Raw genomic sequence first — 19,007 nt, forward strand, 5'->3', positions numbered from 1 at the left:
TGTATAAGAACATATATATCTTGCTTTCCAGAAAATCAGACTAAAGTCAAATTTTATGAATATTTAAAATTTAATTTACTAAAGAAAAATGATCAGGGGCTAGGATCAGACTTGTCAATAAACACAAACTACAACACTCTAACTTCTACTGGAAATATCTACATACTTTAAGAGTGATATAAACACTTGTGTCAAAATGTTACCAGTAGTTTAATTATTATTTAATCAGGCTGTATTTTAAATGGTTTTAGAACTACAGATGAAACAGTTTTCTTTGTAAAATTAGGGCATGTCAATCTTCTCAATAAAGAACAGGAAGATTCTTATGTCAAATGCAATTACTCTGATTTTCAGCTCCAAAACATCTTGATGAATAAAACAAAGCAGACATGATTCATCTCTAGGAAGATTATTTACTCCCTGGCATTTGAGATGCCTTTGATTGAGAGTAGTAGTAAAAATGGAGAAAGATAACACAAATGATGATAGAAAAGCAGATCCAGAGAATTCCTTATAGCTTTCTGAACACTTTCAGCAACTTGAATGGAAACACATGAACACTTTACTCTCCCTGGTAATCACAGTCTCTGGGAGCGATTCTGATAAAGACAACGAGCAAGATAGAAAAAAAAAAAAAATTCAACCAAACTGCTTCTTTGGACTGTTGAAAAAAAATCAGTATATTAAAAAAAAAAAAAAAAAAAAAAAAAAAACTAAAAAGTGAACAATGACATAGCATAAAAAGTTTTGGGTTTGGAAGCAGAACTCAAATGCCCCCACTTCTGAACCTCTATTTTCTTATCTAAAAAAATGGTGATCATAATTTCAATTTCTTTGCTATAGGATTGTGAGGATTAAATGGGTAATGTACATGAAAGTACATACTAAGCTAAAAAAAAGTGTCAGGTTAGCTATTATTTGAGGTCTTGCAGGCAACTACCTATAAAAATAGCAAGTAATATCTTCATTTGTAAGTCATTTCTATGAAGTCATTAGGGTTACCTTAAAGATAAGCATCATTTATGAAAAGGAGAATGGGAATTAACATGTATTAAATACCAATACCATCTCTACCAGGTGCCTGACTGTATTATTTTGTTTAATCCTCACATATCCTGATAAGACAGGTAATATTCTTCCCTTTTACAGACTAAGAAATTGGAATTTGTTAATACTAATTTGCCTAGGGTCATCCAGGTAGAATTAACATCAAATGTCTATTCTTCCTCTTGGCCACTAATACCTCATTTTGTTAAGTTCCCTCATGTCTCTGTGATAGTATTACAAACTAATAACAGAATAAGATTTGTACAGACGCCATGGAGCAGTGGGGACAGTATAATCACACAGCAGTGAGCAGGAAACCACCAATGACTCATACAGCCAGTGGCTGGAGGGGATGCCATCTTCTTGGAACAAGGCCCCAGCAAAAGGAAGAAAATGCCACCTTATTAAGGCAAGTAGAGGCTGCTACAGCCCATGCACAACTGGGGTATTTTATGGGAGTGATAAATCTGTGCTACTCAGTGATTATGAGTCTGGCTTGCAGAGTCACAGGGAAGCAGGGTACCCACGTAGCCAGTGAAGCACTACTCTGCCCTCACTTTATCATGCCACCCAGACTCAACTGCTAAGGCGGAGCACCAACCAACCCCTGCTGGTTAGGCAGCTGATTCTTTGAAGGCTAAGGTTCCTTTCTTGAACAGGGGAGGCTTGTGGAAATGAGAATGGATCCCCTGTACCCTCGGTGCCGGCACACCGGGTTCTAGTCCCGGTTGGGGTGCCGGATTCTGTCCCGGTTGCCCCTCTTCCAGTCCAGCTCTCTGCTGTGGCCAGGGAGTGCAGTGGAGGATGGCCCAAGTGCTTGGGCCCTGCACCCCATGGGAGACCAGGAGAAGTACCTGGCTCCTGCCATCGGATCAGCGTGGTGCGCCGGCCGCGACGGCCATTGGAGGTTGAACCAACGGCAAAGGAAGACCTTTCTCTCTGTCTCTCTCTCTCACTGTCCACTCTGCCTGTTAAAAAAAAAAAAAAAGAAAGAAAGAAAGAAAGAAAGAAAGAAAGAAAGAAAGAAAGAAAGAAAGAAAGAAAGAAAGAAAGAATGAATCTAATATGTGAAATAGAAACTACAGTGGAAAGCCTTAACAGACTTGGTGAGACAGAGGAGAGCACACCTGAGAAAGAAGATAAACCCTTGGAAATATCTCAGTCACACACATACACACACACACACAGAAAAAAGAAAATTAGTAAAACCAAAAATAGTGTTCAAGATTTATGAGATACAATCAAACAACTAAACACATAGGTCTTAGATGTTCCTGAACATGTGGAAAGAGAGAATGAATTACAAGCCCAATTCAGTGAAATAATAAAACATCCTTAACGTGGAGAAAGAAATGCACATTCAAGCACACAGAACTCTTAATGGAGAAGCCCAAAGATCTTCACCATGACACACTGTAATCAAGATTCTAAAATCCACATGACAGAAATGCCAGATTACCTTCAGAGAATCACCAATTATATTAAAAACTGATTTCACATCAGAAACTGTACAAGCTAGGAGATAACTGAAACATAGTGCAAGCCTTAAAAAAAAAAAAAAGTCAATCCAGAACACTTTACCCAGCAAAGATGTCATTCATAAATCACCCAGCCTTACAAATGGTACTTAAGAATGTGTCACAGACAGAAGCAGAGAAAAATAGTAATAAAAGAATGTGAAGGCAGAAAATCTTAGAGTAAAAGTATAAAGGAAAGCTAAAGCAAAGAACAGGACTATTTATGGAAAAATGGCAAAAAGAAGTCATTACTTACAAAATGGCACCTTGAATATAAATAGCCAAAATTCCCCAATTAAAAGATACAAACCCATCTATTTGGTAATTGCAAGAAACACACCTCACCGACTCAAAAATAAACAGAGTTTTTAAAAGGTCCATTTTTTTTATTCCCAGATTACTATAGTGCAGGGAATATTTTCTTATAAGGCCAACCTTGTGAGCACTAAGGGAGGAAGATCAATACACCCATCTTCATGAAGCAGCCTGCAGTGGACACATGGATAGTGTCCGTGAGCTGACTGCTCAAGGGGCAGATGGCATGCAGTGACTGTGGATGGCTGGACACCCCTGCACAGTGCTTGTAAGTAGAATAATATCAGCATGACACAGCTATCAAGCCCCAAACAAAAGGCCTCTTGACCCACTTGCATCTTGCTGCTGGGAACAGAGACAGCAGAGATACCCTTGAATTCTTCCTGATTAACTGTTATATGGAACCAGGCCGGAAATACAACTTGCAAGAAACTGCATTTAATATCAGCAGGAAGTCGCCTAACACTACCTCTTTGAAAATGTGGAAGGCAGTACAAATTCTTCTCCTGTCTTAATGGTTCTGGTAATGTTCTTACATGTCTACATATTAATGCCTCCCTTGCATGAGATGTAAAATACGCTCCTAATACAAAATATTTTACTTTGTCTGATCCTGACGTCAAAACCTATTTGTGAGTTGTTTGCATTTATCTGTTACAATTTCTGTCAGGTTTCTCTTTTTTTCTGGGAAATAGGTTCAACTTAACTATACTTAAAGTATAAGAAAGGAAGGAGGAGGGAGGGTATCACCATGCTCCTAAATCTGTATATATGAAATACATGAAATTTGTTCATCTTACATAAGTTAAAAAAATGCAAAAGAAAGAAAAAATTCACACAGGTTGTACAGAAACTAAAGATATTTTGGTGCAGAACTTACAGAAATACATTTTTAAATATCTCATATCCTGAATATCTTGAGTACTTAGTATACTAACACGAATTTTTAAAAAGGTACGGTAATTTAGAATATAATTTAAAATGCTTAAATATACTGGTGCAGTTCAGCAGCCTTCGCTACATTACCATCCCTTGTTGCTTTCATTTTAAACCAGTGAAACTAAAATATCAGATCAAAAACATAGGTCTTTGTTTTTTTGGAACATAAACCATTTTCAGGAAAGCAGTTGACAGGTATTCTATACTGCCTCCAATACCACAATTAACCTTGTACTGCGGGTCGTCCTATCTAATCCTTGTCAATCTACACGACCCTTATACTTAGGCTGAGTCAATGAGTGACCTGTTCAACATGCCATGTAACTGTAGTGGGGCCCAGGACATCGTAACATACCTGCTCTACCACTGGGTTTACATGCAGAATCCTGCTCGGTTGGACCCTGTTTATAACCTCTTGAATTCACAGGAAATATTGATTTTCCAAGGTCTTCATTTTATACAAACCATAAAAAGGCAAATTGACAAGGGAAAAGGAATCCAAAGAATAAGAAGGTTGATTATTTTACTGAGACTAGAACCACAGGGAAAACACACACACACACACACACACACACACACACACCTACCTCTTAGTAGGGAGAGTAACAAAAAGTATAAATATAAATACAAATATATTCACTAAAAAAAAATGAAGAACGATTTTTCTGAAGAAAATTGTACCTTCTATAATACTGTCTAAACATCAATCCAGGAAAAAGTAACCTATAAAACAATATGCCATCCATGACAGCCTGATTTTGATGAAAAGGTTGGTTCACCATTTTATGTGCTTTTCAAAAGACATGTGACAAAACCCTGCTTAGAGGCAAATAATCAGAACCGCTGCTGAAATAGCTTTATTCTACTCTTCATTTGGGTGACATGATATGATACTACACTTGAATTCTCTAACCACCTGAGCTATGACACTAATGACTGTGTTACCTGCCCATTAATGTTAATGAGCCCATAATGAATCTCTTTCACTCAACATAACATAACTCAAAGAATACTGCATAGGTGGAATATGAGATAAGAAAACTTGTTAAAGAACTAAATTGCACATACCATGTTGAACATATATAACAACCCTATATTTCATTGTAATTAGCAAAACTGCCCTAACACAGACAGCTTATATTCACAATATTTAAATTTTTCTCTCTCCTGTGAGACTGTTTTGGGTCTAACTTTAATTTATAATACGATGAGAGAAATGTACAAATGAGTAATTTACAATGAAATATAAATTATGAAACCTTGACGTCTAACGAATCACAGTACTTCTATACAATCTGACAAAGCTTCCTCTGTTTTCTCACTTTCTACTCAGGCTGTCATTGAGGATTAAGGGAGCCTATACAATACTGTAACAAAAAAAAAGTATAAACTCATCTTGACAGTCAGAATTATTCTACTGAGACACAAAGGACAGAGAAGATTTAATTACTTTTTAGGCTCTGCCTAGGAACCCAATTCATCAGTGCGGACTAAACAGCACAGACATGCACATTAAGAGGCAAAGATTAGTTCTGCTGCGACTACAATGCAATACTCTCTAAACCAAGAAGGCTGAGCTACATATTTGTAGCCTACAAGCAATTCCCAGTGTACAGTAGAATCCAATAACCTATGTCTTCTCTCACTGACGGCCGCAACTGTGATATGATTCAAGATTAATTTGCAGCAGAATAAAACATTTAAATCTGAGCTTTTAAAAGAGAAATTTTAAGTTATTCTTAAGGTGTACAATTACAAAAGTTCTGCTTTCAATTTACATAAATTTTTATATAATAGATTTTTGACATGAATATTACAATTTTATTGTCACTTTCTAATATGAGATCTCAATTAAATCTTATGGAGTGGGCATGGTAACACAGTTGGTTAAAGCGCTGCTTGGAGCATCCATATCCCAATCAGAGTACTGATTCAAGCTCTAACACTTCTGCTTCCGATCTACCTTTCCTGCTAACATGCTACCTACCTGGGAGTCAGTAAGTAATTGGGACCTTGTCACTCACATGGGAGACCTGGCTCCTGGTTTTGGCCTGACTTAGCCAACATGTGGTGGACATTTGGGGGATGAACCACCAGGTTCTGTCTCTCACACACGGAATCTCTCTCTTTCTGTCTCTCCTCACCTTGTCTTTCTGCCTTTGGAGAAGATAAGCATTAAAAAATAAGTCATATATTACGATATATTTATGAACCACCATATTTTGAAACATTTGCACATTACAATATACTTTAATGCATCATAGAATATTCATGGAAAATAAGGTGTTTGTAGACTATGAAAAAAGAAATTGCATAAACATTGTAAATGAAGATAATTACATGGAGAAATATGTTTTTAAATCAAGTTAACATGAGAGAAGGCAACTGAAATCTTTTGTCTATAAAGTATAAAGCTAATGAAAAAATATGATTCTAAATGTTTTTATGCTGATTATTACATGCCTTCAGTAATTTATTTAACTTGTAACACACTGCTCCCATGTTAGTGGCAGATGTGTCTGAAGATATGATTACTTTTCAACAATATTCTATCATCTCTGATGTTCATTAAGTGTTCTTTCCTTCATGTAGAAATTAAGTGTACTTTTCAAGCATGAAAAGTACTGAGTTATAAGAGTATATTAGACTAAAGAAATAGAACTAAGATTTATTTACATTTTATATATATGATAAATTGATGTTTAATATTTGATAGTATCTATCAGTAAAATGATATATACTTTTCTGATAGATTCTGTCACAGAGTATTGCTACAGTTGTATTTAGGAACAAAATGAGTAGTCACAGTAGTAGTCTTACTATGCATTAAACTAGCTGTCATGTATGAAAGCTGGGAATTTATCTCACAGAACCAATGTCATCTTCTCTACACAAGCCTGAATACAGAAAAGGTTTGGTGTCATTGAGAATCCTCTTTCAGAAATGGAACAGACTTTGTTCAAATCCAAATGAAAGAGATCTTTTAAAATCAGGTTAGTCTGATGCCTTTTATCTCAAGTTGGGAGAAATTTCACATCATAATTGTGGATGAAAGAAACAAGATGAATTAACCCATTATGTCTCAACATCCTATACAGAAGGACAGCTACAGATACCTAAATTGAGCAATAAATATGTCTCTTAGGGTAACTATGAACCTAATTTTAAATTCATTGTGAAGATGCCATAAACTTTATTGCAAAGGCTACTTTTACTGAATGTTCAACTGAATAAGATTATGTATACAACTGATATGTAATATAAGAAATGCATTCATGAAAGTATTTTCTAGAAATACGTGTCATTTTATTTCAAGGAATCTACTGTATTTCAAATTATCTATTTTAAAAAGCAGCTGTTCTATAAATGGGACATTGAGACAACATATACTGCATAGTAATGTATATTTTACCACACTGTTGCATGACAAACTCTAATGTGTTGCTATCGTGGTTATTTGTTGACGTTTTTCCCTGTATGCTTGAGAGTAAAGTAGAAGAAGTGGCAGAAAATCTACAATCATATTCTTCTGAACAATCTATTCATGGGTTAATGATATGGGCAAGGTAGGGAGCTAGTTCCTGAATAAAGGAGATAAGAGACTGCTAGTTGCATTCTTCCCACAGTTCCATACCACCAAAGACTCCACACCCCTCCATGTAAATTCAGCACACTCACTTTCACATGATGAAACTCAGCTTCCTACATCACGCAGAAAACACCATTAGGAAACGGATGTTGAACTCCAAGTGGAGACACCAGGAAACCTTCCTAAGAGATCAGAATGTGTACTGAACTCCTAACCACTTTGCCCCAATTATAACAAAAACCCCTACCCCATGGGGGGGGGGGGAGGCAGATTGTGAATTTCAGTGAGTATACAGCAACACTGAGAAGTGCCAAGACACCCCTCTCTACCAAAGGAAGGAGGCTGCCTGTACTTCTTTCTCTAAATACATCAAGCTCCCATTCTCACTTTCTCTTTTTATTTATTTATTTTTTATTTATTTGACAGGTAGAGTTACAGACAGTGAGAGAGAGACAGAGAGAAAGGTCTTCCTTCCGTTGGTTCACTCCCCAGATGGCCGCAACGGTCAGAGCTGCGCCGATCCAAAGCCAGGAGCCAGGTGCTTCCTCCTGGTCTCCCATGCAGGAGCTACGGCCCAGCCCCCAATTCTCACTTTGAATTCATCCCTCTGAACAATAAATCCATCCAGGGGACACCCCATCAAACACCAGGACATTAAGTGGTACACCAGCCAGGAGAAAGTGGGGAGCGAGAATTAAACCCCTGCATGAATATTTACCTTATGACTTCTATCTCTAAAGTCTGCTACTGTACTGGTTTACCATTTTTTTCCCTTTATTTTCTAACCACTGGACAGGCCTTTGCAATTCTAATCTCTTTGCTCAGTCTTAGCAATTGGGAGGTGGCTTAAATAGAGGCTAAAAGCCACACAACAGCCACTAACTGTTTCAGACATAAACTGTGAAGGTAGGGAAGAAACATCCCCAAACATGTGGCAGTAGATACAGGCTCTTGGCCAGTTTCCAGTTTGCAAACGTGCTGACTGGCAGAAAGAGAGAGGTTTTTCAGCCTCCTAGAAGGCTGGGAATGCATGGGTGTTGCCAAAAGCAGTGAGCAGCTCCATCACAAGTTGCGAGCAGGTTTCCTATAGATGTTCCAGCTTGCCTCTGGAACAATGCTAGACAGACTCCAGGTGGGCTGATGGGCCCCACGGTAAATGGATGGCGTCTCCTCACTTCTGCCCTCAGAAACCAACACTCCACTGAACTCTACAATATTAAGCAATATGCCAGCAGGCACTGCACACCTCACATGAACATTTGATAAGTGCATTACAACGTTTCATCTCTGATGGCTGCTACTGTGGCAGGAGCAATGCCTAGCAGTTCCAGCAGAACTACAAAGTTACTGTGCCCATCGTCATAGGCACAGGGCAATTTATCTACTGGGTTGGCTGACATGTGTAGAATGTGCTCTGGCACAGTGGGTAAAGCTGCCGCTGCCTGTGCAGGCATGCCTTATGGGTGCTGATTTCATCGCCGGCTGCTCCGCTTCTGCACCAGCTCTAATAGGGTTCAGGAACTCAGCCAACTCCCACAACCCGAATAAGCATCTCATGCCTGTAGCCACAAATGACTTTCAACGATGCAGGTAAGAATGTTTTCTAATTGATATGGGAGACACTTACTCTATATTGAATTCCCAAACAAGACTCTTAACCTTCAAAAAAAAAAAAAAAAGAAATATTTAATTTACTTGAATGACAGAGTTATAGAGAGAGGCAGAGACAGAGAGAGAAGTCTTCCATCCACCTGCTAATGGCTGCAATGTCCGGAGCTGCGCCAATCCGAAGCCAGCAGCCAGGAGCTTCCTCCAGGTCTCCCACGTGGGTGCAGGGGCCCAAGGACTTGGGCCATCTTCCACTGCTTTCCCAGGCCATTGTAGAGAGCTAGATTGGAAGTGAAGCAGCCAGATCTCAAACCAGCACCCATATGGGATGGCGGAGCTTCAAGCCAGGGCTTTAACCCACTGTGCCACAGCACCTGCCCCGTAGACTCTTATCCTTAAAAAGCTGGGTCATTGGGCTGGCGCCGCGGCTCACTAGGCTAATCCTCCACCTAGCGGTGCCGGCACACCGGGTTCTAGTCCCAGTCGGGGCGCCGGATTCTGTCCCGGTTGCCCCTCTTCCAGGCCAGCTCTCTGCTGTGGCCAGGGAGTGCAGTGGAGGATGGCCCAGGTGCTTGGGCCCTGCACCCCATGGGAGACCAGGAAAAGCACCTGGCTCCTGGCTCCTGCCATCGGATCAGCGCGGTGCGCTGGCCGCAGCGCGCCAGCCGCGGCGGCCATTGGAGGGTGAACCAACGGCAAAGGAAGACCTTTCTCTCTGTCTCTCTCTCTCACTGTCCACTCTGCCTGTCAAAAAAATAAAATAAAATAAATAAAAAAAAAAAAGCTGGGTCATTACGGGAGTTGAGGACAAGTCTTGCTCTCAAAAATTTACTTTGCTTCTAGTATGACAAAAGGACAATATTCTCATTTCCCACCAATTTCTGCTGGTGACACTATCCAACTCCTTTATCTTGGCAGGGATTTGTTATCATCCCCGAGCACTCCTCAGGTTAATTGGCTTTAAGCCTTCTATCTTTTGCCATGATGCTAATGAATACTGAAAAAAGTTGCAGCTTAAGATAATCTTCCTGATGAAATCCAGGACAGAGTGGACACTTGAGTCTGACAGCAAGGACAAACCCAGATGGTCCACTTAAAGAACAAGCAGATTCAGAAAGGGAGGGGTTAGAAAGGGAGGAGAAGGGCCCGCTGCAGTGCCGGCATCCTGGTTGCTCCTCTTCCAATCCAGCTCTCTGCTATGGCCTGGGAAAGTGGTAGAGGCTAGTGTTAAGTGCAGGGGCCCCTGCAGCTGCGGGGAAGATCCAGAAGTTCCTGGCTCCTGGCTTCAGACAGACACACCTCTGGCTATTGTGGCCATCTGTGGAGTGAAACAGTGGATAGAAGATTCTCTCTCTCTCTCTCTCTCTGCCTCTCTGTAACTCTGCCTTTCAAAGTAAATAAATATTTAAAAGGGGGGAGGGGAACAGCAGGATATGCTGTAGTAAATCTTACTCAAGTAGTGGAAACCCAGGCATTGCCACACTACAATAATTCCAGGCGGCTGTAATTACTGCATTCATTAGAGCCATTTTCATGGACTCCCAATATGCTTTCCTTGTGCTACATGCACTTGCAGCAACTTACAGAGAGAAAGATGTAGGGACAGTAAGAAAACTCTCCCATTAAACATAGGAAACACTGGATCTCACCCAGGCAGTTAAGGAGCCTCTGGAAGTGGTGGTTTATCTACTGCGAGGGACACAAAGAGAGAAAAAAACACATCATCAAAGGAAATGCACTGGCAGATAGGGCAACAAAGGCAGCTGCCACTCATGGAGTTCTGGAAATGGCTTTAAATCTATACCCCTTGTGTTTTCACAGGTATACCCAGAGGATAATTCTGTCTACAGTTGTGGGCCAATTCAGGACCTCAACTCTATCAACAATAAGCAAAACCATAAGGGAAATTTTTGATTTTGTTATACACTTCTTCTTCGGGAGAGAGATTAAGGCTGTTGTACTTTCTAGCTGATATGTTTTAGCTATCTCTTCTCATTCTTCCAGCAAGAAAACTGCCTTTGAATTTATTTTAAGGAAGCTCTATTGCCTTGGACAACTTAGTCCAGACCAGTGGCAAGGTTGTACTGCAATGTCACCAGTCTGTAGATTTCCTAGCTAACGTACCCATGGACGACGTACTAGCCCTAGAATATCCATGATGATAGAGCATGAAGCCCAGCAGCTTCCGCCATCTGGGAAACAGTAGAAAATGCTCTTCATTTTGTAATGTGGATCCTACCCTTGTTTTTGCTTTTCTCAGTAGTGTTCATTTTAGCTGTCAAATTTTTCATTTTCAGAACTCAATAGTTTCTCACAAAAATGATGATCATACAGGGACTCCAGCCATTGTGAACAACCAGTGGCAATCCTCTGACTCCTGAGATGGTATATCTAGATAAGACAGCAAGGCATTTTCATGGCCTGATTCAGCATGAGAAGATATGGAAGACTGAATTACTTTCTTCCCATAAGGATTAAGGTATTGGGGGGGGGGGGGCGCCTTGGGCTAAGTAGAGAATTAGTGAACAAAGGAACTAGGAGACTGCCAGTTGTCTTCTTCCTGCGCCATCACAAACTCCATACCCTGTCCACGTTCCCATGATGCACCTGAGCCTGCTACAACCTGCAGAAGACACCATGCTAAAGACATGCATGTTGAGATGCATGTGGCAACAAGATGGAACCTTCCCAAGGATAATCATGGGCACTGAATCCCATACAAACTTAGCGCATTTTGTATGTCGTATTACGGCACCACTATCTACTCTATAAAAGCAGCAACCTAAACTTTGCTGGGCACATCAGCAGGTAAGAAGTGGCAGCAGTGGCGGCAGCACCGGCAGCACCAGCTGACACGCTCTCCCTGCATGGAGAAAGGCTCACATCTGAGTGTATGGTATCTCTGTAATCACTTCAAATAAATCCTAATTTCATTCTTGCACTTTAGCTATGTTCCTAATTTGAACTGATCTTTCACATCAACACAAGATTTTGGAATGAATATAGCCCTGGACATACCATTCCATAAGAGCTATGGCTTATTTATACACTTTTAAAACATTACATTCCAAGCTACAGGCACCATGAGAGAAAACACTTGTAACAAGTGTCCTTGAAAACTGACATTAATGGAAGAACAAGAAAAAGAGACAGATGATTACAGATTCTTTAGAAATAATGAAATTCTCATTGTAAAATGGCTGGGTAAAAAATGTATTGTAGTTCATTACAACAACAACAAAGTCAAACACTTGGAAAAGTTCAATGTTGGAAAAAATAAAGAACACAACCTGCCTATACCACAGATAATATGTACCTAAAACAATTTCAACAGTAGTGTAGATAAACATGGTTCAAGCCCCAACTGCTCTACTCCTGATCCAGCTCTCTGCTATGGCCTGGGAAAGCAGCAGAAGATGGCCCAACTCCTTGGGCTTCTGCACTCACACGAAAGACATGGAAGAAGCTCCTGGCCCCTGGCTTCAAATTGGCCCAGCTCTGGTCATTGCAGCCATATATGGAGTGAACCAGTGGATGAAAAACCTCCCTTCCTCCCTCCCTCCCTCTCTCTCTCTCTCTACCTTTCAAATAAATCTGAAAATAAATCCTAAAAATAAATAAGTCAATAAATAGGAGATGATCTAAGATGCTGAATGCTGGTCACAGAAAGATAGCAGAAAAACAAAGGAAGGACCACATTCCCAAGGGAAAGACGGACAGAAATTTTTAGTGGAGAAATGACAGAGAACAGAGACTCGGAACAGTGAGAAACAAGGACAAGCATGCCCACACGGCTGACCATGCTGCCAGACACCCCTACATCTATGCAGCAAGCTGCTGGATGGGACATCCCATCTTCCCAAGGCAAGACAGGAAGAAGATACCATGGAGTTCAAACACTGCAGCTTTAATGGAGGAAGAATTCCACCAATGACTTCAAGCCCAGCCTAGGGAGCTGACTGGGTACTGAACCGCTACATTGTCCAAAAATGGAAGCCACACTGCCTCCTTCGCATCCCCAGACCTCCCAATTGTATGTGGTAGAGTCCCAGCTAAATCCTGCTCTCAAGCAGCAGACAGTAGGCAATCATGCTGCTAGCAGAGATGCCAAGCTCCACAGTCAGGACAATTACAGGGCAGCGAGCAGATGCCCTGCATCCTGCGACTGTGACAGTTCTGGGTCTAAGCCCCAGGGCTGAGCTCACTCATTCTTTGTGATCCAGTGGGGTGCCTTCAGATTCTTGGAGCACAAGAAGCAGCCCATGAAAAATCTAAACATACCCAGAAACCTTCCCCTCTGCACGTCCTATATCATCACACTGCTGGGAGCCCTGGGCACAAGCCCCAGCATCACCCTTCCATGCTACATGAGAACGGGAGGCAGTTACATCTCTTCTTTTATAACCAGGACTGCTGGTGTTGCTATTACAATCTTTGGAGTAACTCACACTCATTCTTGATATCTGTCATGCTCTTCTGCATCATTTTGCTTCGGGCAGTTGGATTCCACCACTCCCAACACCTGTCTACCACCCTGGGAGATCTAGGTAACAACAGCATGGTATCCTACATGACCAGGTCTGTAACAATCTGTACTATTTTCCTCAAACCCACGAGAATCTACCCGGTGAACCTAGGGACGAACTTGACTGCAAACCACCTCTCTGGACCCAAAGTGCCAGTGCAAAATCTCCCCTAAAAGTGAAGCAGGATTCATTCACATCCTCTGGTGCCGGAACTAGGGCTTTTGGTGTGACAAGACAAAGCACTAGCTGGACTCTCCCAGGAAGACTTGGGGAAGGTCTACATATCACACAGTCTTAGAGCCACAACTGTTAGTTGCTCTCATCAGCAAGAACAAAGGCACTGCCAATCTCAATCCAGTGTGTTAACACCCAACACTCTGGGGACTGAAGATACACACCTGAGAAAGCCCACATTTGCCTCAAAGTCAGACTTTAAAGGCTATTAATTGCTGCAAACTAAGACAACTTTGTCACTTACAGAAACACCTGACATTTATTAAACCAAAAGAAATCATACAGATAGTTTTACTTCTGGGCACACTGAGAAACAGAGACAAAGCAACAAGACAATGAATGCCATGCATAACATCTAAACCATAACCTCTTTTCAAGAAAAACCATTCGATAAGAAGATGGGACTATTGTACCTTGTATACAGATGTCAACAGATGGACACAGAAAACATTAAGAAGCAAGGTAGCGGGCCGGCGCCGTGGCTCAATAGGCTAATCCTCCACCTTGCGGCGCCGGCACACCGGGTTCTAGTCCCGGTTGGGGCGCCGGATTCTGTCCCGGTTGCCCCTCTTCCAGGCCAGCTCTCTGCTATGGCCAGGGAGTGCAGTGGAGGATGGCCCAGGTGCTTGGGCCCTGCACCCCATGGGAGACCAGGAAAAGCACCTGGATCCTGGCTCCTGCCATCGGATCAGCGCGGTGCGCCGGCTGCAGCGGCGGCCATTGGAGGGTGAACCAACGGCAAAGGAAGACCTTTCTCTCTGTCTCTCTCTCTCTCACTGTCCACTCTGCCTGTCAAAAATAAAAAAAAAATAAAAAAAAAAATAAAAAAAAAATAAAAAAAAAAAAAGAAGCAAGGTAGCATGATACCTCCAAAAGAACACACTACTTCTCCAGAAATAGATACTGTGCTAAATCAAGGAAATGACAGAAATAGAATTCAAAATGATTGTAGGAAAATCAATGCAAGAGAATACAGATAGCATAAGAAGTAAGGAAAACAATAAGTCACATGAATGAACTATTCACTAAGGAGAGAGAAATCATTAAAAAGAAACAAATAGAAATACTGGAGATGAAAATTTCCACTAATGACATAAAAAATACGTTTGAGAGCTTCAACAGGAGACTACACTAAGTGGAGGAAAGAATTTCTCATCTGGAGAAAAATATTTTAAAAAAAATACCCAATTAGAGAAAAATAAAGAGAAAAGAAATAAAAAGAACAAAGAAGGCCTCCATGAAACATGGAATAACATTAAATGAAGGAAAATGGTGTGGAGAACCTACTAAATCACAGTTGAAAACATCCCGTCTTGAAAGAGAAATGCACGTTAGGATACAGGAAGCTCAATGGATACAAAGGAAACTCAACCAACAAAGATCTTCCCTAAGGCACATTGTAGTGAAACTGTCAAAAGTTAGGGACAAGGAGAGCATCCTAAAGATAGTAAGATAAAAGTATCAAAAGGAAAACCCATAAGACTAATAGCAGACTTCTCAGACGAAGCCACACAGGCCAGAAGAGACTGGGATAATATTTTCAAGGCCTTAAAAAAAAAACTTCTAACCAAGAATATTACAATCAGGAGAACTAACCTTTACAAGTCCCCGAGAGGGGCCAGCGATGTGGCATACATAGTAGGTTAAACCTCCACTTCTGGTGCTGCCATTCCATATGGATACCAGCTCTTGCCCTAGCTGCTCCATTTCCAATCCAGCACCCTGCTTATGGCATGGGAAAGCAGTGGAAGAGATAGCCCAAGTGCATGGGTCCCTTCATGGAAGAAGCTACTGCTCCTGGTTCAGATCGGCCCAGCTCTGGTCATTGTGGCCATCTGGAGAGTGAACCAGTGGATGGAAGACCTCTCTCGTTCTCTGTATCTCTGTAACTCGCTTCTTAAATAAATAAATGCATAAATCTTTAGAAAATAAAAAAGTGGTCTCCCAAACAAAAAAGGTCTTAATAAGAATTAAAGGAGAAATAAGGTGTTCCCTAGACAAGCAAAAACTGAGAATATCATTACCAGACCAGCCTTACAAGAAACTCTAAAGGCAGCCCTATGTTACAAGTAAACATCATGAAAACCTGTGACACTATCAAATTCACTAACAGAAAAAGTATAATCAGTATCCAATCAAAAAAATGACAGGTATCAGTTCTTCTCTATCAGTACTAAGCTGCAATATAAATAGATTAAATGGTAAAGCCACAAGACTTAGACTGCTAAAATGGACAAAATAATAAGAGCCAACTATATGGTGTTTACAAGAAACTCACTTCACAAAGGGACATATAGACTGAAACTGAAGGGCTGGAAAAAGATAGACCAGGCAAATGAACACCAAAAATGAGCAGGAGTAGCTATCTTGATATCAGAAAACAGACTTTAAATCAAAAAATGAACAAAGAGACATTATATTTTTGATAAAATGTTTATTTCAGAAAGAACTATACATGCAAACGACACAAGACTACCCAGATATATACAGAAAATACTATTAGATCTAAAGGGAGAGACAGACTCCAATACAATAATAGTGGGAAACTTAAACACCTCACTTTCTTCATTGGACAGATCATCCAGACAGAAAAATCAATAGAGTTGAAACATACCACTGAGCAAATGGACCTAACAGACATTTGCAAAACATTTCACCCAACAGCCACAGAATACACATTCTTCTCATCATCATTTTTCCAAAATAGAAGATTTATTAGGCTTCAATTCAAGTCTCAGTAAATTAAAAGTGATTGAAAGCATACCATGTATCTTCTGAGACCACAAAGGAATAAAGCTATAAATCAATAACACAACAAACCTTGAAATACTCATAAATACATGGAAATTCAGTAATATTCTACTGAACAACCAATAGGTCATTGCAGAAATTAAACAGAAAATAAAAAATTTTATTGAAATAAATGAAAATGAAACAACAAAATCTGAGATAACAGCAAAAGCAGTATTAAAAATAAGTTTACAGCATTAAGTGCTTATGTTATAAAATAGAAAGATCTCAAATTAGTGATCTAATAATGTACCTCAGGAACTTAGAAAAAATATCTAAACCCCAAATTAGCGGGAGGCAAGAAATAGTAACAGAGCAAATATAAATAAAATTGAAACTAAAAAAAATACAAAGGATCAATGAAACAAAAAGCTGGGGATTTGACAAGATATCCAAAATAGACAAACCATGAGCCAAACTAACAAAAGGAAAAATTTGAAATGAATAAAACTGGAAATGAAAAAGGAGAAATTAAACTGAAAATACTGAAATGAAAAGGATCATAAAAACTATTGTAAACAAGTATATGCTAACAAATTGAAAAACCTCAAAGAAATAGATAAATCCCTGAATACAAAAAAAAAAAAAAAAAAAAAAACCACCAAAATTAAATCAAGAGGGACACATAAAATCTAAACAGAACCATGCCAAACAACAAGTTTGAAACAGCAACTAAAAGTCTCCCACTAAGGAAAAGCCTAGGACTGACTTCTACAAAAACATTTAAATAGGAACTAACCACGATACATTACAAATTATTCCAATATATTCAACAGCATGGAATTCTATCAAATTCTTTATATGAGGACAGCATCTCTCTGAATCCAAAATCAAACAAATACACAACAGGGGGAAAAAAAACTGCAGACATATGAACGAAGATGCAAAAATTCACAAGAAAATACTAGTACGCTCTTGTTGAACTCCTTATTTAGTGGAGCATTAAACCTATGAATATAAAGTAAATTTAAGTTATTGGAAAAAAAATTAAAAGAAAAAGAAAGGAGAAGGGAGGCAGAGGAGGAAGCATCATTGTATTCTTAGACTTCTACCTATGAACTACATGAAAGCTATTCTCTCTACATTAATAAAAATTAATTAATTTTTGAACCGGTGCTCATATGGTATGCTGGCACTGCAGGCAGCGGATTTACCAGCTACACCACAGCACTGGCCGCTGGATGTATATATTTAGATCCCTACCTCTGATCATACACAAAAACTAGTTCAACACAGATAAAAGACATAAATTTAAGATCTCAGACTATGAAACTGCTAGAGAAAAGTGTAAGAAAAACATTTCAAGACACTAGTATATATATGACAACTTCTTAGATATGACCCACAAGCCACAGGCAAAGTGGGATTATGTCAAACTCAGGAGCTTCTACACAGCAAAGGTAATGATCAAGAGTGAAAAGACATCCACCAGAATGGGAAAAAAATATTTGCAAGCAACTTCTCACAAAGAATTAATATCCAGAATATATCAGCAATTCAAAAAACAAAAATAAAAAACAAATCCAGTTAAGAAATGGACAAAATATTTCAAAAGATGGCTCTCAAAAGAAGAAATACAAATGACCAACAAATATATGAAAAAATGGTCAACATCACTAGCCAACAAGGAAATGCAAACCACAATGAGATATCACCTCACCATCATCAGAATAACTATTATCCAAAAGATAGCGAGTAACAAATGCTGGTAAGGATATGGAGAAACAGGAAGACTAATACACTGTTGGTAGCAATGCAAATTAGTGCAGCCATTGTGGAAAATAGTATGGAGATATCTTTAAAAAAAAAACTAAAAATAGATTTACCATAAGTTTCAGCAATCAAAAACCTCAACAAAATAAAGAGGAGAAAAGATTTACAAATTCTATATCTGATAAAGGATTAATATCCAGGATATATGAGGAACTCAAATTCAAGAAAACAAGCAATCTACTTAAGAAATGGGTTAAGGGTATGAACAGGCATTTGTCAAAGGATAAAATACAAATGGCCAACAGACATACAAAAAGATACTCAGCTTCACTAGCCATCAAGGACATGCAAAGAAAATTCACAAGGAAGTTTCATCTCATCCCAGTTAGAATCCCTATCATCCAAAAATCAAGTAAGAGCTGGCAAGGATGTGGGGAAATAGGTATCTAATCCACTGTTGGTGGCATTGTAAAGTACTATAGCCATTGTGGTAGACATGGAGATTCCTCAAGAGATCTGAAAATATTTCTACCAAATGACTCAGCCATCCCACGCCTGCGAATTAACCAAAAGGAAATTAAATCTGCATATGAAAATATGTTCTATAATTCCCATGTTTATAACAGCTCAGTTCACAATAGCTAGTCAACCCAGATGTCCATCAACTGACAAATGGATAGAGAGATCGTGGGCCGGCATGGTGGAATGGCAGATGAACCTATCCATTGA

At 39.6% G+C, this 19,007-nt stretch overlaps 1 protein-coding gene and 1 pseudogene across 4 annotated transcripts in view; one reads left to right on the plus strand and one right to left on the minus strand.

The window, feature by feature from the left end:
* The window catches only part of LOC149119659 (uncharacterized), a 149,407-nt gene that overhangs the window by 31,544 nt on the left and 98,856 nt on the right, over positions 1-19,007 (minus strand). The window lies entirely within an intron of this gene.
* On the plus strand, positions 237-13,714 carry LOC127484895 (ankyrin repeat domain-containing protein 49-like; annotated as a pseudogene).

Source organism: Oryctolagus cuniculus, chromosome X (genome assembly GCF_051225735.1).
Source record: "Oryctolagus cuniculus isolate XC-2025 breed Fujian yellow rabbit chromosome X, ASM5122573v1, whole genome shotgun sequence".
NCBI classification, from domain to species: domain Eukaryota; kingdom Metazoa; phylum Chordata; class Mammalia; order Lagomorpha; family Leporidae; genus Oryctolagus; species Oryctolagus cuniculus.